At 36.8% G+C, this 22,048-nt stretch overlaps 1 long non-coding RNA gene across 1 annotated transcript; it reads left to right on the forward strand.

Moving 5' to 3' along the window:
• The first annotated feature begins 1,543 nt into the window (after positions 1–1,543).
• On the forward strand, positions 1,544–21,484 carry LOC146785653 (uncharacterized). The gene is made up of 40 exons (XR_014970728.1): positions 1,544–1,666; positions 2,056–2,178; positions 2,567–2,690; positions 3,080–3,198; positions 3,588–3,706; positions 4,096–4,214; positions 4,604–4,722; positions 5,112–5,230; positions 5,586–5,739; positions 6,095–6,249; positions 6,639–6,760; positions 7,116–7,269; positions 7,659–7,781; positions 8,170–8,293; positions 8,683–8,801; positions 9,191–9,313; positions 9,702–9,824; positions 10,214–10,337; positions 10,727–10,845; positions 11,235–11,353; positions 11,743–11,861; positions 12,217–12,370; positions 12,760–12,878; positions 13,267–13,389; positions 13,778–13,900; positions 14,289–14,412; positions 14,802–14,920; positions 15,310–15,428; positions 15,784–15,937; positions 16,327–16,445; positions 16,834–16,956; positions 17,345–17,467; positions 17,856–17,979; positions 18,369–18,487; positions 18,877–18,995; positions 19,385–19,503; positions 19,859–20,012; positions 20,402–20,520; positions 20,909–21,031; positions 21,421–21,484. It is a non-coding gene; the product is annotated as an uncharacterized LOC146785653 (long non-coding RNA).
• Positions 21,485–22,048: the final 564 nt, after the last annotated feature.

Consider the following 22,048-nt stretch of genomic DNA (forward strand, 5'->3'; position numbering starts at 1 on the left):
ACTTTTCCATCTGCAGATTATACTGAATGACCAGAGGTGGCAGTGTTTCACAACCTAGTTTCTCTGAATTGCCGAGACTGAAGAAAAAAAAAAGGAAGTCTTCCGGCATACGGGATCATTTTACCAATTTATAAGGCAAGTAAAACTCACAATAATTCCTTTATGCATTAAAAAGACGCTCACAGCATCAGCATGTCCTCACTACCTTATAGTGGGAGACTGTGCCTGAACATAATTTCTGTCAAGATGAGAGTAATATGGATCACATTGTGTTGGTCATGATAGTTCATAAAAGCCTGGCTGCCTCCAACGCTACTAAAGCCTGCTTTATATCCTGGAACTAGCAATGTTGCAGAGAAGTATGTGAGGTTAAAAACTAAAATTGAGATTTGAATTTCTAATGAGCTGTTGATTTTCACAATAAAAGACTCCATAGTATTGATCTGTTTACGCTTTCTAATCATCAAGATTTTTTTTGTATTGCTTATAGAAAATGTGCTAACAGTGGACTTTTCCATCTGCAGATTATACTGAATGACCAGAGGTGGCAGTGTTTCACAACCTAGTTTCTCTGAATTGCCGAGACTGAAGAAAAAAAAAAGGAAGTCTTCCGGCATACGGCATCATTTTACCAATTTATAAGGCAAGTAAAACTCACAATAATTCCTTTATGCATTAAAAAGACGCTCACAGCATCAGCATGTCCTCACTACCTTACAGTGGGAGACTGTGCCTGAACATAATTTCTGTCAAGATGAAAGTAATATGGATCACATTGTGTTGGTCATGATAGCTCATAAAAGCCTGGCTGCCTCCAATGCTGCTAAAGCCTGCTTTATATCCTGGAGCTAGCAATGTTGCAGAGAAGTATGTGAGGTTAAAAACTAAAATTGAGATTTGAATTTCTAATGAGCTGTTGATTTTCACAATAAAAGACTCCATAGTATTGATCTGTTTACGCTTTCTAAAAATCAAGATTTTTTTTGTATTGCTTATAGAAAATGTGCTAACAGTGGACTTTTCCATCTACAGATTATACTGAATGACCAGAGGTGGCAGTGTTTCACAACCGAGTTTCTCTGAATTGCCGAGACTGAAGAACAAAAAAAAAAAGGAAGTCTTCCGGCATACGGCATCATTTTACCAATTTATAAGGCAAGTAAAACTCACAATAATTCCTTTATGCATTAAAAAGACGCTCACAGCATCAGCATGTCCTCACTACCTTATAGTGGGAGACTGTGCCTGAACATAATTTCTGTCAAGATGAGAGTAATATGGATCACATTGTGTTGGTCATGATAGTTCATAAAAGCCTGGCTGCCTCCAACGCTACTAAAGCCTGCTTTATATCCTGGAACTAGCAATGTTGCAGAGAAGTATGTGAGGTTAAAAACTAAAATTGAGATTTGATTTTCTAATGAGCTGTTGATTTTCACAATAAAAGACTCCATAGTATTGATCTGTTTACCCTTTCTAAAAATCAAGATTTTTTTGTATTGCTTATAGAAAATGTGCTAACAGTGGACTTTTCCATCTACAGATTATACTGAATGACCAGAGGTGGCAGTGTTTCACAACCGAGTTTCTCTGAATTGCCGAGACTGAAGAAAAAAAAAAAAAAGGAAGTCTTCCGGCATACGGCATCATTTTACCAATATGCAAGGCAAGTAAAACTCACAATAATTCCTTTATGCATTAAAAAGACGCTCACAGCATCAGCATGTCCTCACTACCTTACAGTGGGAGACTGTGCCTGAACATAATTTCTATCAAGATGAGAGTAATATGGATCACATTGTGTTGGTCATGATAGTTCATAAAAGTCTGGCTGCCTCCAACGCTACTAAAGCCTGCTTTATATCCTGGAACTAGCAATGTTGCAGAGAAGTATGTGAGGTTAAAAACTAAAATTGAGATTTGATTTTCTAATGAGCTGTTGATTTTCACAATAAAAGACTCCATAGTATTGATCTGTTTACGCTTTCTAAAAATCAAGATTTTTTTTGTATTGCTTATAGAAAATGTGCTAACAGTGGACTTTTCCATCTACAGATTATACTGAATGACCAGAGGTGGCAGTGTTTCACAACCGAGTTTCTCTGAATTGCCGAGACTGAAGAACAAAAAAAAAAAGGAAGTCTTCCGGCATACGGCATCATTTTACCAATTTATAAGGCAAGTAAAACTCACAATAATTCCTTTATGCATTAAAAAGACGCTCACAGCATCAGCATGTCCTCACTACCTTACAGTGGGAGACTGTGCCTGAACATAATTTCTGTCAAGATGAAAGTAATATGGATCACATTGTGTTGGTCATGATAGCTCATAAAAGCCTGGCTGCCTCCAATGCTGCTAAAGCCTGCTTTATATCCTGGAGCTAGCAATGTTGCAGAGAAGTATGTGAGGTTAAAAACTAAAATTGAGATTTGATTTTCTAATGAGCTGTTGATTTTCACAATAAAAGACTCCATAGTATTGATCTGTTTACCCTTTCTAAAAATCAAGATTTTTTTGTATTGCTTATAGAAAATGTGCTAACAGTGGACTTTTCCATCTACAGATTATACTGAATGACCAGAGGTGGCAGTGTTTCACAACCGAGTTTCTCTGAATTGCCGAGACTGCAGAACAAAAAAAAAAAAGGAAGTCTTCCGGCATACGGCATCATTTTACCAATTTATAAGGCAAGTAAAACTCACAATAATTCCTTTATGCATTAAAAAGACGCTCACAGCATCAGCATGTCCTCACTACCTTACAGTGGGAGACTGTGCCTGAACATAATTTCTGTCAAGATGAAAGTAATATGGATCACATTGTGTTGGTCATGATAGTTCATAAAAGCCTGGCTGCCTCCAACGCTACTAAAGCCTGCTTTATATCCTGGAGCTAGCAATGTTGCAGAGAAGTATGTGAGGTTAAAAACTAAAATTGAGATTTGATTTTCTAATGAGCTGTTGATTTTCACAATAAAAGACTCCATAGTATTGATCTGTTTACGCTTTCTAAAAATCAAGATTTTTTTTGTATTGCTTATAGAAAATGTGCTAACAGTGGACTTTTCCATCTGCAGATTATACTGAATGACCAGAGGTGGCAGTGTTTCACAACCTAGTTTCTCTGAATTGCCGAGACTGAAGAAAAAAAAAGGGAAGTCTTCCGGCATACGGGATCATTTTACCAATTTATAAGGCAAGTAAAACTCACAATAATTCCTTTATGCATTAAAAAGACGCTCACAGCATCAGCATGTCCTCACTACCTTATAGTGGGAGACTGTGCCTGAACATAATTTCTGTCAAGATGAGAGTAATATGGATCACATTGTGTTGGTCATGATAGTTCATAAAAGCCTGGCTGCCTCCAACGCTACTAAAGCCTGCTTTATATCCTGGAACTAGCAATGTTGCAGAGAAGTATGTGAGGTTAAAAACTAAAATTGAGATTTGAATTTCTAATGAGCTGTTGATTTTCACAATAAAAGACTCCATAGTATTGATCTGTTTACGCTTTCTAATCATCAAGATTTTTTTTGTATTGCTTATAGAAAATGTGCTAACAGTGGACTTTTCCATCTGCAGATTATACTGAATGACCAGAGGTGGCAGTGTTTCACAACCTAGTTTCTCTGAATTGCCGAGACTGAAGAAAAAAAAAAGGAAGTCTTCCGGCATACGGGATCATTTTACCAATTTATAAGGCAAGTAAAACTCACAATAATTCCTTTATGCATTAAAAAGACGCTCACAGCATCAGCATGTCCTCACTACCTTACAGTGGGAGACTGTGCCTGAACATAATTTCTGTCAAGATGAAAGTAATATGGATCACATTGTGTTGGTCATGATAGTTCATAAAAGCCTGGCTGCCTCCAACGCTACTAAAGCCTGCTTTATATCCTGGAACTAGCAATGTTGCAGAGAAGTATGTGAGGTTAAAAACTAAAATTGAGATTTGAATTTCTAATGAGCTGTTGATTTTCACAATAAAAGACTCCATAGTATTGATCTGTTTACGCTTTCTAATCATCAAGATTTTTTTTGTATTGCTTATAGAAAATGTGCTAACAGTGGACTTTTCCATCTGCAGATTATACTGAATGACCAGAGGTGGCAGTGTTTCACAACCTAGTTTCTCTGAATTGCCGAGACTGAAGAAAAAAAAAAGGAAGTCTTCCGGCATACGGGATCATTTTACCAATTTATAAGGCAAGTAAAACTCACAATAATTCCTTTATGCATTAAAAAGACGCTCACAGCATCAGCATGTCCTCACTACCTTATAGTGGGAGACTGTGCCTGAACATAATTTCTGTCAAGATGAGAGTAATATGGATCACATTGTGTTGGTCATGATAGTTCATAAAAGCCTGGCTGCCTCCAACGCTACTAAAGCCTGCTTTATATCCTGGAACTAGCAATGTTGCAGAGAAGTATGTGAGGTTAAAAACTAAAATTGAGATTTGAATTTCTAATGAGCTGTTGATTTTCACAATAAAAGACTCCATAGTATTGATCTGTTTACGCTTTCTAATCATCAAGATTTTTTTTGTATTGCTTATAGAAAATGTGCTAACAGTGGACTTTTCCATCTGCAGATTATACTGAATGACCAGAGGTGGCAGTGTTTCACAACCTAGTTTCTCTGAATTGCCGAGACTGAAGAAAAAAAAAAGGAAGTCTTCCGGCATACGGGATCATTTTACCAATTTATAAGGCAAGTAAAACTCACAATAATTCCTTTATGCATTAAAAAGACGCTCACAGCATCAGCATGTCCTCACTACCTTACAGTGGGAGACTGTGCCTGAACATAATTTCTGTCAAGATGAAAGTAATATGGATCACATTGTGTTGGTCATGATAGCTCATAAAAGCCTGGCTGCCTCCAATGCTACTAAAGCCTGCTTTATATCCTGGAGCTAGCAATGTTGCAGAGAAGTATGTGAGGTTAAAAACTAAAATTGAGATTTGAATTTCTAATGAGCTGTTGATTTTCACAATAAAAGACTCCATAGTATTGATCTGTTTACGCTTTCTAATCATCAAGATTTTTTTTGTATTGCTTATAGAAAATGTGCTAACAGTGGACTTTTCCATCTGCAGATTATACTGAATGACCAGAGGTGGCAGTGTTTCACAACCTAGTTTCTCTGAATTGCCGAGACTGAAGAAAAAAAAAAGGAAGTCTTCCGGCATACGGGATCATTTTACCAATTTATAAGGCAAGTAAAACTCACAATAATTCCTTTATGCATTAAAAAGACGCTCACAGCATCAGCATGTCCTCACTACCTTATAGTGGGAGACTGTGCCTGAACATAATTTCTGTCAAGATGAGAGTAATATGGATCACATTGTGTTGGTCATGATAGTTCATAAAAGCCTGGCTGCCTCCAACGCTACTAAAGCCTGCTTTATATCCTGGAACTAGCAATGTTGCAGAGAAGTATGTGAGGTTAAAAACTAAAATTGAGATTTGAATTTCTAATGAGCTGTTGATTTTCACAATAAAAGACTCCATAGTATTGATCTGTTTACGCTTTCTAAAAATCAAGATTTTTTTTGTATTGCTTATAGAAAATGTGCTAACAGTGGACTTTTCCATCTGCAAATTATACTGAATGACCAGAGGTGGCAGTGTTTCACAACCGAGTTTCTCTGAATTGACGAGACTGAAGAAAAAAAAAAAGGAAGTCTTCCGGCATACGGCATCATTTTACCAATATGCAAGGCAAGTAAAACTCACAATAATTCCTTTATGCATTAAAAAGACGCTCACAGCATCAGCATGTCCTCACTACCTTACAGTGGGAGACTGTGCCTGAACATAATTTCTATCAAGATGAGAGTAATATGGATCACATTGTGTTGGTCATGATAGTTCATAAAAGTCTGGCTGCCTCCAACGCTACTAAAGCCTGCTTTATATCCTGGAACTAGCAATGTTGCAGAGAAGTATGTGAGGTTAAAAACTAAAATTGAGATTTGATTTTCTAATGAGCTGTTGATTTTCACAATAAAAGACTCCATAGTATTGATCTGTTTACGCTTTCTAAAAATCAAGATTTTTTTTGTATTGCTTATAGAAAATGTGCTAACAGTGGACTTTTCCATCTGCAAATTATACTGAATGACCAGAGGTGGCAGTGTTTCACAACCGAGTTTCTCTGAATTGCCGAGACTGAAGAAACAAAAAAAAGGAAGTCTTCCGGCATACGGCATCATTTTACCAATATGCAAGGCAAGTAAAACTCACAATAATTCCTTTATGCATTAAAAAGACGCTCACAGCATCAGCATGTCCTCACTACCTTATAGTGGGAGACTGTGCCTGAACATAATTTCTGTCAAGATGAAAGTAATATGGATCACATTGTGTTGGTCATGATAGTTCATAAAAGCCTGGCTGCCTCCAACGCTACTAAAGCCTGCTTTATATCCTGGAACTAGCAATGTTGCAGAGAAGTATGTGAGGTTAAAAACTAAAATTGAGATTTGAATTTCTAATGAGCTGTTGATTTTCACAATAAAAGACTCCATAGTATTGATCTGTTTACGCTTTCTAAAAATCAAGATTTTTTTTGTATTGCTTATAGAAAATGTGCTAACAGTGGACTTTTCCATCTACAGATTATACTGAATGACCAGAGGTGGCAGTGTTTCACAACCGAGTTTCTCTGAATTGCCGAGACTGAAGAACAAAAAAAAAAGGAAGTCTTCCGGCATACGGCATCATTTTACCAATTTATAAGGCAAGTAAAACTCACAATAATTCCTTTATGCATTAAAAAGACGCTCACAGCATCAGCATGTCCTCACTACCTTTCAGTGGGAGACTGTGCCTGAACATAATTTCTGTCAAGATGAAAGTAATATGGATCACATTGTGTTGGTCATGATAGCTCATAAAAGCCTGGCTGCCTCCAATGCTACTAAAGCCTGCTTTATATCCTGGAGCTAGCAATGTTGCAGAGAAGTATGTGAGGTTAAAAACTAAAATTGAGATTTGATTTTCTAATGAGCTGTTGATTTTCACAATAAAAGACTCCATAGTATTGATCTGTTTACGCTTTCTAAAAATCAAGATTTTTTTTGTATTGCTTATAGAAAATGTGCTAACAGTGGACTTTTCCATCTGCAAATTATACTGAATGACCAGAGGTGGCAGTGTTTCACAACCGAGTTTCTCTGAATTGACGAGACTGAAGAAAAAAAAAAAGGAAGTCTTCCGGCATACGGCATCATTTTACCAATATGCAAGGCAAGTAAAACTCACAATAATTCCTTTATGCATTAAAAAGACGCTCACAGCATCAGCATGTCCTCACTACCTTACAGTGGGAGACTGTGCCTGAACATAATTTCTGTCAAGATGAGAGTAATATGGATCACATTGTGTTGGTCATGATAGTTCATAAAAGTCTGGCTGCCTCCAACGCTACTAAAGCCTGCTTTATATCCTGGAACTAGCAATGTTGCAGAGAAGTATGTGAGGTTAAAAACTAAAATTGAGATTTGAATTTCTAATGAGCTGTTGATTTTCACAATAAAAGACTCCATAGTATTGATCTGTTTACGCTTTCTAAAAATCAAGATTTTTTTTGTATTGCTTATAGAAAATGTGCTAACAGTGGACTTTTCCATCTACAGATTATACTGAATGACCAGAGGTGGCAGTGTTTCACAACCGAGTTTCTCTGAATTGCCGAGACTGAAGAACAAAAAAAAAAAGGAAGTCTTCCGGCATACGGCATCATTTTACCAATTTATAAGGCAAGTAAAACTCACAATAATTCCTTTATGCATTAAAAAGACGCTCACAGCATCAGCATGTCCTCACTACCTTATAGTGGGAGACTGTGCCTGAACATAATTTCTGTCAAGATGAGAGTAATATGGATCACATTGTGTTGGTCATGATAGTTCATAAAAGCCTGGCTGCCTCCAACGCTACTAAAGCCTGCTTTATATCCTGGAACTAGCAATGTTGCAGAGAAGTATGTGAGGTTAAAAACTAAAATTGAGATTTGATTTTCTAATGAGCTGTTGATTTTCACAATAAAAGACTCCATAGTATTGATCTGTTTACCCTTTCTAAAAATCAAGATTTTTTTGTATTGCTTATAGAAAATGTGCTAACAGTGGACTTTTCCATCTACAGATTATACTGAATGACCAGAGGTGGCAGTGTTTCACAACCGAGTTTCTCTGAATTGCCGAGACTGAAGAACAAAAAAAAAAAAGGAAGTCTTCCGGCATACGGCATCATTTTACCAATTTATAAGGCAAGTAAAACTCACAATAATTCCTTTATGCATTAAAAAGACGCTCACAGCATCAGCATGTCCTCACTACCTTACAGTGGGAGACTGTGCCTGAACATAATTTCTGTCAAGATGAAAGTAATATGGATCACATTGTGTTGGTCATGATAGTTCATAAAAGCCTGGCTGCCTCCAATGCTACTAAAGCCTGCTTTATATCCTGGAGCTAGCAATGTTGCAGAGAAGTATGTGAGGTTAAAAACTAAAATTGAGATTTGATTTTCTAATGAGCTGTTGATTTTCACAATAAAAGACTCCATAGTATTGATCTGTTTACGCTTTCTAAAAATCAAGATTTTTTTTGTATTGTTTATAGAAAATGTGCTAACAGTGGACTTTTCCATCTGCAGATTATACTGAATGACCAGAGGTGGCAGTGTTTCACAACCTAGTTTCTCTGAATTGCCGAGACTGAAGAAAAAAAAAAGGAAGTCTTCCGGCATACGGGATCATTTTACCAATTTATAAGGCAAGTAAAACTCACAATAATTCCTTTATGCATTAAAAAGACGCTCACAGCATCAGCATGTCCTCACTACCTTATAGTGGGAGACTGTGCCTGAACATAATTTCTGTCAAGATGAGAGTAATATGGATCACATTGTGTTGGTCATGATAGTTCATAAAAGCCTGGCTGCCTCCAACGCTACTAAAGCCTGCTTTATATCCTGGAACTAGCAATGTTGCAGAGAAGTATGTGAGGTTAAAAACTAAAATTGAGATTTGAATTTCTAATGAGCTGTTGATTTTCACAATAAAAGACTCCATAGTATTGATCTGTTTACGCTTTCTAAAAATCAAGATTTTTTTTGTATTGCTTATAGAAAATGTGCTAACAGTGGACTTTTCCATCTACAGATTATACTGAATGACCAGAGGTGGCAGTGTTTCACAACCGAGTTTCTCTGAATTGCCGAGACTGAAGAACAAAAAAAAAAAGGAAGTCTTCCGGCATACGGCATCATTTTACCAATTTATAAGGCAAGTAAAACTCACAATAATTCCTTTATGCATTAAAAAGACGCTCACAGCATCAGCATGTCCTCACTACCTTATAGTGGGAGACTGTGCCTGAACATAATTTCTGTCAAGATGAGAGTAATATGGATCACATTGTGTTGGTCATGATAGTTCATAAAAGCCTGGCTGCCTCCAACGCTACTAAAGCCTGCTTTATATCCTGGAACTAGCAATGTTGCAGAGAAGTATGTGAGGTTAAAAACTAAAATTGAGATTTGATTTTCTAATGAGCTGTTGATTTTCACAATAAAAGACTCCATAGTATTGATCTGTTTACCCTTTCTAAAAATCAAGATTTTTTTGTATTGCTTATAGAAAATGTGCTAACAGTGGACTTTTCCATCTACAGATTATACTGAATGACCAGAGGTGGCAGTGTTTCACAACCGAGTTTCTCTGAATTGCCGAGACTGAAGAAAAAAAAAAAAAAGGAAGTCTTCCGGCATACGGCATCATTTTACCAATATGCAAGGCAAGTAAAACTCACAATAATTCCTTTATGCATTAAAAAGACGCTCACAGCATCAGCATGTCCTCACTACCTTACAGTGGGAGACTGTGCCTGAACATAATTTCTATCAAGATGAGAGTAATATGGATCACATTGTGTTGGTCATGATAGTTCATAAAAGTCTGGCTGCCTCCAACGCTACTAAAGCCTGCTTTATATCCTGGAACTAGCAATGTTGCAGAGAAGTATGTGAGGTTAAAAACTAAAATTGAGATTTGATTTTCTAATGAGCTGTTGATTTTCACAATAAAAGACTCCATAGTATTGATCTGTTTACGCTTTCTAAAAATCAAGATTTTTTTTGTATTGCTTATAGAAAATGTGCTAACAGTGGACTTTTCCATCTACAGATTATACTGAATGACCAGAGGTGGCAGTGTTTCACAACCGAGTTTCTCTGAATTGCCGAGACTGCAGAACAAAAAAAAAAAAGGAAGTCTTCCGGCATACGGCATCATTTTACCAATTTATAAGGCAAGTAAAACTCACAATAATTCCTTTATGCATTAAAAAGACGCTCACAGCATCAGCATGTCCTCACTACCTTACAGTGGGAGACTGTGCCTGAACATAATTTCTGTCAAGATGAAAGTAATATGGATCACATTGTGTTGGTCATGATAGTTCATAAAAGCCTGGCTGCCTCCAACGCTACTAAAGCCTGCTTTATATCCTGGAGCTAGCAATGTTGCAGAGAAGTATGTGAGGTTAAAAACTAAAATTGAGATTTGATTTTCTAATGAGCTGTTGATTTTCACAATAAAAGACTCCATAGTATTGATCTGTTTACGCTTTCTAAAAATCAAGATTTTTTTTGTATTGCTTATAGAAAATGTGCTAACAGTGGACTTTTCCATCTGCAGATTATACTGAATGACCAGAGGTGGCAGTGTTTCACAACCTAGTTTCTCTGAATTGCCGAGACTGAAGAAAAAAAAAGGGAAGTCTTCCGGCATACGGGATCATTTTACCAATTTATAAGGCAAGTAAAACTCACAATAATTCCTTTATGCATTAAAAAGACGCTCACAGCATCAGCATGTCCTCACTACCTTATAGTGGGAGACTGTGCCTGAACATAATTTCTGTCAAGATGAGAGTAATATGGATCACATTGTGTTGGTCATGATAGTTCATAAAAGCCTGGCTGCCTCCAATGCTACTAAAGCCTGCTTTATATCCTGGAACTAGCAATGTTGCAGAGAAGTATGTGAGGTTAAAAACTAAAATTGAGATTTGAATTTCTAATGAGCTGTTGATTTTCACAATAAAAGACTCCATAGTATTGATCTGTTTACGCTTTCTAATCATCAAGATTTTTTTTGTATTGCTTATAGAAAATGTGCTAACAGTGGACTTTTCCATCTGCAGATTATACTGAATGACCAGAGGTGGCAGTGTTTCACAACCTAGTTTCTCTGAATTGCCGAGACTGAAGAAAAAAAAAAGGAAGTCTTCCGGCATACGGGATCATTTTACCAATTTATAAGGCAAGTAAAACTCACAATAATTCCTTTATGCATTAAAAAGACGCTCACAGCATCAGCATGTCCTCACTACCTTATAGTGGGAGACTGTGCCTGAACATAATTTCTGTCAAGATGAGAGTAATATGGATCACATTGTGTTGGTCATGATAGTTCATAAAAGCCTGGCTGCCTCCAACGCTACTAAAGCCTGCTTTATATCCTGGAACTAGCAATGTTGCAGAGAAGTATGTGAGGTTAAAAACTAAAATTGAGATTTGAATTTCTAATGAGCTGTTGATTTTCACAATAAAAGACTCCATAGTATTGATCTGTTTACGCTTTCTAATCATCAAGATTTTTTTTGTATTGCTTATAGAAAATGTGCTAACAGTGGACTTTTCCATCTGCAGATTATACTGAATGACCAGAGGTGGCAGTGTTTCACAACCTAGTTTCTCTGAATTGCCGAGACTGAAGAAAAAAAAAAGGAAGTCTTCCGGCATACGGGATCATTTTACCAATTTATAAGGCAAGTAAAACTCACAATAATTCCTTTATGCATTAAAAAGACGCTCACAGCATCAGCATGTCCTCACTACCTTATAGTGGGAGACTGTGCCTGAACATAATTTCTGTCAAGATGAGAGTAATATGGATCACATTGTGTTGGTCATGATAGTTCATAAAAGCCTGGCTGCCTCCAACGCTACTAAAGCCTGCTTTATATCCTGGAACTAGCAATGTTGCAGAGAAGTATGTGAGGTTAAAAACTAAAATTGAGATTTGAATTTCTAATGAGCTGTTGATTTTCACAATAAAAGACTCCATAGTATTGATCTGTTTACGCTTTCTAAAAATCAAGATTTTTTTTGTATTGCTTATAGAAAATGTGCTAACAGTGGACTTTTCCATCTGCAAATTATACTGAATGACCAGAGGTGGCAGTGTTTCACAACCGAGTTTCTCTGAATTGACGAGACTGAAGAAAAAAAAAAAGGAAGTCTTCCGGCATACGGCATCATTTTACCAATATGCAAGGCAAGTAAAACTCACAATAATTCCTTTATGCATTAAAAAGACGCTCACAGCATCAGCATGTCCTCACTACCTTACAGTGGGAGACTGTGCCTGAACATAATTTCTGTCAAGATGAGAGTAATATGGATCACATTGTGTTGGTCATGATAGTTCATAAAAGTCTGGCTGCCTCCAACGCTACTAAAGCCTGCTTTATATCCTGGAACTAGCAATGTTGCAGAGAAGTATGTGAGGTTAAAAACTAAAATTGAGATTTAAATTTCTAATGAGCTGTTGATTTTCACAATAAAAGACTCCATAGTATTGATCTGTTTACGCTTTCTAATCATCAAGATTTTTTTTGTATTGCTTATAGAAAATGTGCTAACAGTGGACTTTTCCATCTGCAGATTATACTGAATGACCAGAGGTGGCAGTGTTTCACAACCTAGTTTCTCTGAATTGCCGAGACTGAAGAAAAAAAAAAGGAAGTCTTCCGGCATACGGGATCATTTTACCAATTTATAAGGCAAGTAAAACTCACAATAATTCCTTTATGCATTAAAAAGACGCTCACAGCATCAGCATGTCCTCACTACCTTATAGTGGGAGACTGTGCCTGAACATAATTTCTGTCAAGATGAGAGTAATATGGATCACATTGTGTTGGTCATGATAGTTCATAAAAGCCTGGCTGCCTCCAACGCTACTAAAGCCTGCTTTATATCCTGGAACTAGCAATGTTGCAGAGAAGTATGTGAGGTTAAAAACTAAAATTGAGATTTGATTTTCTAATGAGCTGTTGATTTTCACAATAAAAGACTCCATAGTATTGATCTGTTTACCCTTTCTAAAAATCAAGATTTTTTTGTATTGCTTATAGAAAATGTGCTAACAGTGGACTTTTCCATCTACAGATTATACTGAATGACCAGAGGTGGCAGTGTTTCACAACCGAGTTTCTCTGAATTGCCGAGACTGAAGAAAAAAAAAAAAAAGGAAGTCTTCCGGCATACGGCATCATTTTACCAATATGCAAGGCAAGTAAAACTCACAATAATTCCTTTATGCATTAAAAAGACGCTCACAGCATCAGCATGTCCTCACTACCTTACAGTGGGAGACTGTGCCTGAACATAATTTCTATCAAGATGAGAGTAATATGGATCACATTGTGTTGGTCATGATAGTTCATAAAAGTCTGGCTGCCTCCAACGCTACTAAAGCCTGCTTTATATCCTGGAACTAGCAATGTTGCAGAGAAGTATGTGAGGTTAAAAACTAAAATTGAGATTTGATTTTCTAATGAGCTGTTGATTTTCACAATAAAAGACTCCATAGTATTGATCTGTTTACGCTTTCTAAAAATCAAGATTTTTTTGTATTGCTTATAGAAAATGTGCTAACAGTGGACTTTTCCATCTACAGATTATACTGAATGACCAGAGGTGGCAGTGTTTCACAACCGAGTTTCTCTGAATTGCCGAGACTGAAGAACAAAAAAAAAAAGGAAGTCTTCCGGCATACGGCATCATTTTACCAATTTATAAGGCAAGTAAAACTCACAATAATTCCTTTATGCATTAAAAAGACGCTCACAGCATCAGCATGTCCTCACTACCTTACAGTGGGAGACTGTGCCTGAACATAATTTCTGTCAAGATGAAAGTAATATGGATCACATTGTGTTGGTCATGATAGCTCATAAAAGCCTGGCTGCCTCCAATGCTGCTAAAGCCTGCTTTATATCCTGGAGCTAGCAATGTTGCAGAGAAGTATGTGAGGTTAAAAACTAAAATTGAGATTTGATTTTCTAATGAGCTGTTGATTTTCACAATAAAAGACTCCATAGTATTGATCTGTTTACCCTTTCTAAAAATCAAGATTTTTTTGTTTTGCTTAAAGAAAATGTGCTAACAGTGGACTTTTCCATCTACAGATTATACTGAATGACCAGAGGTGGCAGTGTTTCACAACCGAGTTTCTCTGAATTGCCGAGACTGAAGAACAAAAAAAAAAAAGGAAGTCTTCCGGCATACGGCATCATTTTACCAATTTATAAGGCAAGTAAAACTCACAATAATTCCTTTATGCATTAAAAAGACGCTCACAGCATCAGCATGTCCTCACTACCTTACAGTGGGAGACTGTGCCTGAACATAATTTCTGTCAAGATGAAAGTAATATGGATCACATTGTGTTGGTCATGATAGTTCATAAAAGCCTGGCTGCCTCCAACGCTACTAAAGCCTGCTTTATATCCTGGAGCTAGCAATGTTGCAGAGAAGTATGTGAGGTTAAAAACTAAAATTGAGATTTGATTTTCTAATGAGCTGTTGATTTTCACAATAAAAGACTCCATAGTATTGATCTGTTTACGCTTTCTAAAAATCAAGATTTTTTTTGTATTGCTTATAGAAAATGTGCTAACAGTGGACTTTTCCATCTGCAGATTATACTGAATGACCAGAGGTGGCAGTGTTTCACAACCTAGTTTCTCTGAATTGCCGAGACTGAAGAAAAAAAAAAGGAAGTCTTCCGGCATACGGGATCATTTTACCAATTTATAAGGCAAGTAAAACTCACAATAATTCCTTTATGCATTAAAAAGACGCTCACAGCATCAGCATGTCCTCACTACCTTATAGTGGGAGACTGTGCCTGAACATAATTTCTGTCAAGATGAGAGTAATATGGATCACATTGTGTTGGTCATGATAGTTCATAAAAGCCTGGCTGCCTCCAACGCTACTAAAGCCTGCTTTATATCCTGGAACTAGCAATGTTGCAGAGAAGTATGTGAGGTTAAAAACTAAAATTGAGATTTGAATTTCTAATGAGCTGTTGATTTTCACAATAAAAGACTCCATAGTATTGATCTGTTTACGCTTTCTAATCATCAAGATTTTTTTTGTATTGCTTATAGAAAATGTGCTAACAGTGGACTTTTCCATCTGCAGATTATACTGAATGACCAGAGGTGGCAGTGTTTCACAACCTAGTTTCTCTGAATTGCCGAGACTGAAGAAAAAAAAAAGGAAGTCTTCCGGCATACGGGATCATTTTACCAATTTATAAGGCAAGTAAAACTCACAATAATTCCTTTATGCATTAAAAAGACGCTCACAGCATCAGCATGTCCTCACTACCTTATAGTGGGAGACTGTGCCTGAACATAATTTCTGTCAAGATGAGAGTAATATGGATCACATTGTGTTGGTCATGATAGTTCATAAAAGCCTGGCTGCCTCCAACGCTACTAAAGCCTGCTTTATATCCTGGAACTAGCAATGTTGCAGAGAAGTATGTGAGGTTAAAAACTAAAATTGAGATTTGAATTTCTAATGAGCTGTTGATTTTCACAATAAAAGACTCCATAGTATTGATCTGTTTACGCTTTCTAAAAATCAAGATTTTTTTTGTATTGCTTATAGAAAATGTGCTAACAGTGGACTTTTCCATCTGCAAATTATACTGAATGACCAGAGGTGGCAGTGTTTCACAACCGAGTTTCTCTGAATTGACGAGACTGAAGAAAAAAAAAAAGGAAGTCTTCCGGCATACGGCATCATTTTACCAATATGCAAGGCAAGTAAAACTCACAATAATTCCTTTATGCATTAAAAAGACGCTCACAGCATCAGCATGTCCTCACTACCTTACAGTGGGAGACTGTGCCTGAACATAATTTCTGTCAAGATGAGAGTAATATGGATCACATTGTGTTGGTCATGATAGTTCATAAAAGTCTGGCTGCCTCCAACGCTACTAAAGCCTGCTTTATATCCTGGAACTAGCAATGTTGCAGAGAAGTATGTGAGGTTAAAAACTAAAATTGAGATTTAAATTTCTAATGAGCTGTTGATTTTCACAATAAAAGACTCCATAGTATTGATCTGTTTACGCTTTCTAATCATCAAGATTTTTTTTGTATTGCTTATAGAAAATGTGCTAACAGTGGACTTTTCCATCTGCAGATTATACTGAATGACCAGAGGTGGCAGTGTTTCACAACCTAGTTTCTCTGAATTGCCGAGACTGAAGAAAAAAAAAAGGAAGTCTTCCGGCATACGGGATCATTTTACCAATTTATAAGGCAAGTAAAACTCACAATAATTCCTTTATGCATTAAAAAGACGCTCACAGCATCAGCATGTCCTCACTACCTTATAGTGGGAGACTGTGCCTGAACATAATTTCTGTCAAGATGAGAGTAATATGGATCACATTGTGTTGGTCATGATAGTTCATAAAAGCCTGGCTGCCTCCAACGCTACTAAAGCCTGCTTTATATCCTGGAACTAGCAATGTTGCAGAGAAGTATGTGAGGTTAAAAACTAAAATTGAGATTTGATTTTCTAATGAGCTGTTGATTTTCACAATAAAAGACTCCATAGTATTGATCTGTTTACCCTTTCTAAAAATCAAGATTTTTTTGTATTGCTTATAGAAAATGTGCTAACAGTGGACTTTTCCATCTACAGATTATACTGAATGACCAGAGGTGGCAGTGTTTCACAACCGAGTTTCTCTGAATTGCCGAGACTGAAGAAAAAAAAAAAAAAGGAAGTCTTCCGGCATACGGCATCATTTTACCAATATGCAAGGCAAGTAAAACTCACAATAATTCCTTTATGCATTAAAAAGACGCTCACAGCATCAGCATGTCCTCACTACCTTACAGTGGGAGACTGTGCCTGAACATAATTTCTATCAAGATGAGAGTAATATGGATCACATTGTGTTGGTCATGATAGTTCATAAAAGTCTGGCTGCCTCCAACGCTACTAAAGCCTGCTTTATATCCTGGAACTAGCAATGTTGCAGAGAAGTATGTGAGGTTAAAAACTAAAATTGAGATTTGATTTTCTAATGAGCTGTTGATTTTCACAATAAAAGACTCCATAGTATTGATCTGTTTACGCTTTCTAAAAATCAAGATTTTTTTGTATTGCTTATAGAAAATGTGCTAACAGTGGACTTTTCCATCTACAGATTATACTGAATGACCAGAGGTGGCAGTGTTTCACAACCGAGTTTCTCTGAATTGCCGAGACTGAAGAACAAAAAAAAAAAGGAAGTCTTCCGGCATACGGCATCATTTTACCAATTTATAAGGCAAGTAAAACTCACAATAATTCCTTTATGCATTAAAAAGACGCTCACAGCATCAGCATGTCCTCACTACCTTACAGTGGGAGACTGTGCCTGAACATAATTTCTGTCAAGATGAAAGTAATATGGATCACATTGTGTTGGTCATGATAGCTCATAAAAGCCTGGCTGCCTCCAATGCTGCTAAAGCCTGCTTTATATCCTGGAGCTAGCAATGTTGCAGAGAAGTATGTGAGGTTAAAAACTAAAATTGAGATTTGATTTTCTAATGAGCTGTTGATTTTCACAATAAAAGACTCCATAGTATTGATCTGTTTACCCTTTCTAAAAATCAAGATTTTTTTGTTTTGCTTAAAGAAAATGTGCTAACAGTGGACTTTTCCATCTACAGATTATACTGAATGACCAGAGGTGGCAGTGTTTCACAACCGAGTTTCTCTGAATTGCCGAGACTGAAGAACAAAAAAAAAAAAGGAAGTCTTCCGGCATACGGCATCATTTTACCAATTTATAAGGCAAGTAAAACTCACAATAATTCCTTTATGCATTAAAAAGACGCTCACAGCATCAGCATGTCCTCACTACCTTACAGTGGGAGACTGTGCCTGAACATAATTTCTGTCAAGATGAAAGTAATATGGATCACATTGTGTTGGTCATGATAGTTCATAAAAGCCTGGCTGCCTCCAACGCTACTAAAGCCTGCTTTATATCCTGGAGCTAGCAATGTTGCAGAGAAGTATGTGAGGTTAAAAACTAAAATTGAGATTTGATTTTCTAATGAGCTGTTGATTTTCACAATAAAAGACTCCATAGTATTGATCTGTTTACGCTTTCTAAAAATCAAGATTTTTTTTGTATTGCTTATAGAAAATGTGCTAACAGTGGACTTTTCCATCTGCAGATTATACTGAATGACCAGAGGTGGCAGTGTTTCACAACCTAGTTTCTCTGAATTGCCGAGACTGAAGAAAAAAAAAAGGAAGTCTTCCGGCATACGGGATCATTTTACCAATTTATAAGGCAAGTAAAACTCACAATAATTCCTTTATGCATTAAAAAGACGCTCACAGCATCAGCATGTCCTCACTACCTTATAGTGGGAGACTGTGCCTGAACATAATTTCTGTCAAGATGAGAGTAATATGGATCACATTGTGTTGGTCATGATAGTTCATAAAAGCCTGGCTGCCTCCAACGCTACTAAAGCCTGCTTTATATCCTGGAACTAGCAATGTTGCAGAGAAGTATGTGAGGTTAAAAACTAAAATTGAGATTTGAATTTCTAATGAGCTGTTGATTTTCACAATAAAAGACTCCATAGTATTGATCTGTTTACGCTTTCTAATCATCAAGATTTTTTTTGTATTGCTTATAGAAAATGTGCTAACAGTGGACTTTTCCATCTGCAGATTATACTGAATGACCAGAGGTGGCAGTGTTTCACAACCTAGTTTCTCTGAATTGCCGAGACTGAAGAAAAAAAAAAGGAAGTCTTCCGGCATACGGGATCATTTTACCAATTTATAAGGCAAGTAAAACTCACAATAATTCCTTTATGCATTAAAAAGACGCTCACAGCATCAGCATGTCCTCACTACCTTACAGTGGGAGACTGAGCCTGAACATAATTTCTGTCAAGATGAAAGTAATATGGATCACATTGTGTTGGTCATGATAGCTCATAAAAGCCTGGCTGCCTCCAATGCTACTAAAGCCTGCTTTATATCCTGGAGCTAGCAATGTTGCAGAGAAGTATGTGAGGTTAAAAACTAAAATTGAGATTTGATTTTCTAATGAGCTGTTGATTTTCACAATAAAAGACTCCATAGTATTGATCTGTTTACGCTTTCTAAAAATCAAGATTTTTTTTGTATTGCTTATAGAAAATGTGCTAACAGTGGACTTTTCCATCTGCAGATTATACTGAATGACCAGAGGTGGCAGTGTTTCACAACCTAGTTTCTCTGAATTGCCGAGACTGAAGAAAAAAAAAAGGAAGTCTTCCGGCATACGGGATCATTTTACCAATTTATAAGGCAAGTAAAACTCACAATAATTCCTTTATGCATTAAAAAGACGCTCACAGCATCAGCATGTCCTCACTACCTTATAGTGGGAGACTGTGCCTGAACATAATTTCTGTCAAGATGAGAGTAATATGGATCACATTGTGTTGGTCATGATAGTTCATAAAAGCCTGGCTGCCTCCAACGCTACTAAAGCCTGCTTTATATCCTGGAACTAGCAATGTTGCAGAGAAGTATGTGAGGTTAAAAACTAAAATTGAGATTTGAATTTCTAATGAGCTGTTGATTTTCACAATAAAAGACTCCATAGTATTGATCTGTTTACGCTTTCTAAAAATCAAGATTTTTTTTGTATTGCTTATAGAAAATGTGCTAACAGTGGACTTTTCCATCTGCAAATTATACTGAATGACCAGAGGTGGCAGTGTTTCACAACCGAGTTTCTCTGAATTGACGAGACTGAAGAAAAAAAAAAAGGAAGTCTTCCGGCATACGGCATCATTTTACCAATATGCAAGGCAAGTAAAACTCACAATAATTCCTTTATGCATTAAAAAGACGCTCACAGCATCAGCATGTCCTCACTACCTTACAGTGGGAGACTGTGCCTGAACATAATTTCTGTCAAGATGAGAGTAATATGGATCACATTGTGTTGGTCATGATAGTTCATAAAAGTCTGGCTGCCTCCAACGCTACTAAAGCCTGCTTTATATCCTGGAACTAGCAATGTTGCAGAGAAGTATGTGAGGTTAAAAACTAAAATTGAGATTTGAATTTCTAATGAGCTGTTGATTTTCACAATAAAAGACTCCATAGTATTGATCTGTTTACGCTTTCTAATCATCAAGATTTTTTTTGTATTGCTTATAGAAAATGTGCTAACAGTGGACTTTTCCATCTGCAGATTATACTGAATGACCAGAGGTGGCAGTGTTTCACAACCTAGTTTCTCTGAATTGCCGAGACTGAAGAAAAAAAAAAGGAAGTCTTCCGGCATACGGGATCATTTTACCAATTTATAAGGCAAGTAAAACTCACAATAATTCCTTTATGCATTAAAAAGACGCTCACAGCATCAGCATGTCCTCACTACCTTATAGTGGGAGACTGTGCCTGAACATAATTTCTGTCAAGATGAGAGTAATATGGATCACATTGTGTTGGTCATGATAGTTCATAAAAGCCTGGCTGCCTCCAACGCTACTAAAGCCTGCTTTATATCCTGGAACTAGCAATGTTGCAGAGAAGTATGTGAGGTTAAAAACTAAAATTGAGATTTGATTTTCTAATGAGCTGTTGATTTTCACAATAAAAGACTCCATAGTATTGATCTGTTTACCCTTTCTAAAAATCAAGATTTTTTTGTATTGCTTATAGAAAATGTGCTAACAGTGGACTTTTCCATCTACAGATTATACTGAATGACCAGAGGTGGCAGTGTTTCACAACCGAGTTTCTCTGAATTGCCGAGACTGAAGAAAAAAAAAAAAAAGGAAGTCTTCCGGCATACGGCATCATTTTACCAATATGCAAGGCAAGTAAAACTCACAATAATTCCTTTATGCATTAAAAAGACGCTCACAGCATCAGCATGTCCTCACTACCTTACAGTGGGAGACTGTGCCTGAACATAATTTCTATCAAGATGAGAGTAATATGGATCACATTGTGTTGGTCATGATAGTTCATAAAAGTCTGGCTGCCTCCAACGCTACTAAAGCCTGCTTTATATCCTGGAACTAGCAATGTTGCAGAGAAGTATGTGAGGTTAAAAACTAAAATTGAGATTTGATTTTCTAATGAGCTGTTGATTTTCACAATAAAAGACTCCATAGTATTGATCTGTTTACGCTTTCTAAAAATCAAGATTTTTTTTGTATTGCTTATAGAAAATGTGCTAACAGTGGACTTTTCCATCTACAGATTATACTGAATGACCAGAGGTGGCAGTGTTTCACAACCGAGTTTCTCTGAATTGCCGAGACTGAAGAACAAAAAAAAAAAGGAAGTCTTCCGGCATACGGCATCATTTTACCAATTTATAAGGCAAGTAAAACTCACAATAATTCCTTTATGCATTAAAAAGACGCTCACAGCATCAGCATGTCCTCACTACCTTACAGTGGGAGACTGTGCCTGAACATAATTTCTGTCAAGATGAAAGTAATATGGATCACATTGTGTTGGTCATGATAGCTCATAAAAGCCTGGCTGCCTCCAATGCTGCTAAAGCCTGCTTTATATCCTGGAGCTAGCAATGTTGCAGAGAAGTATGTGAGGTTAAAAACTAAAATTGAGATTTGATTTTCTAATGAGCTGTTGATTTTCACAATAAAAGACTCCATAGTATTGATCTGTTTACCCTTTCTAAAAATCAAGATTTTTTTGTATTGCTTATAGAAAATGTGCTAACAGTGGACTTTTCCATCTACAGATTATACTGAATGACCAGAGGTGGCAGTGTTTCACAACCGAGTTTCTCTGAATTGCCGAGACTGAAGAACAAAAAAAAAAAAGGAAGTCTTCCGGCATACGGCATCATTTTACCAAT

Source organism: Triturus cristatus, chromosome 11 (genome assembly GCF_964204655.1).
Source record: "Triturus cristatus chromosome 11, aTriCri1.1, whole genome shotgun sequence".
Taxonomy (NCBI): Eukaryota; Metazoa; Chordata; class Amphibia; order Caudata; family Salamandridae; genus Triturus; species Triturus cristatus.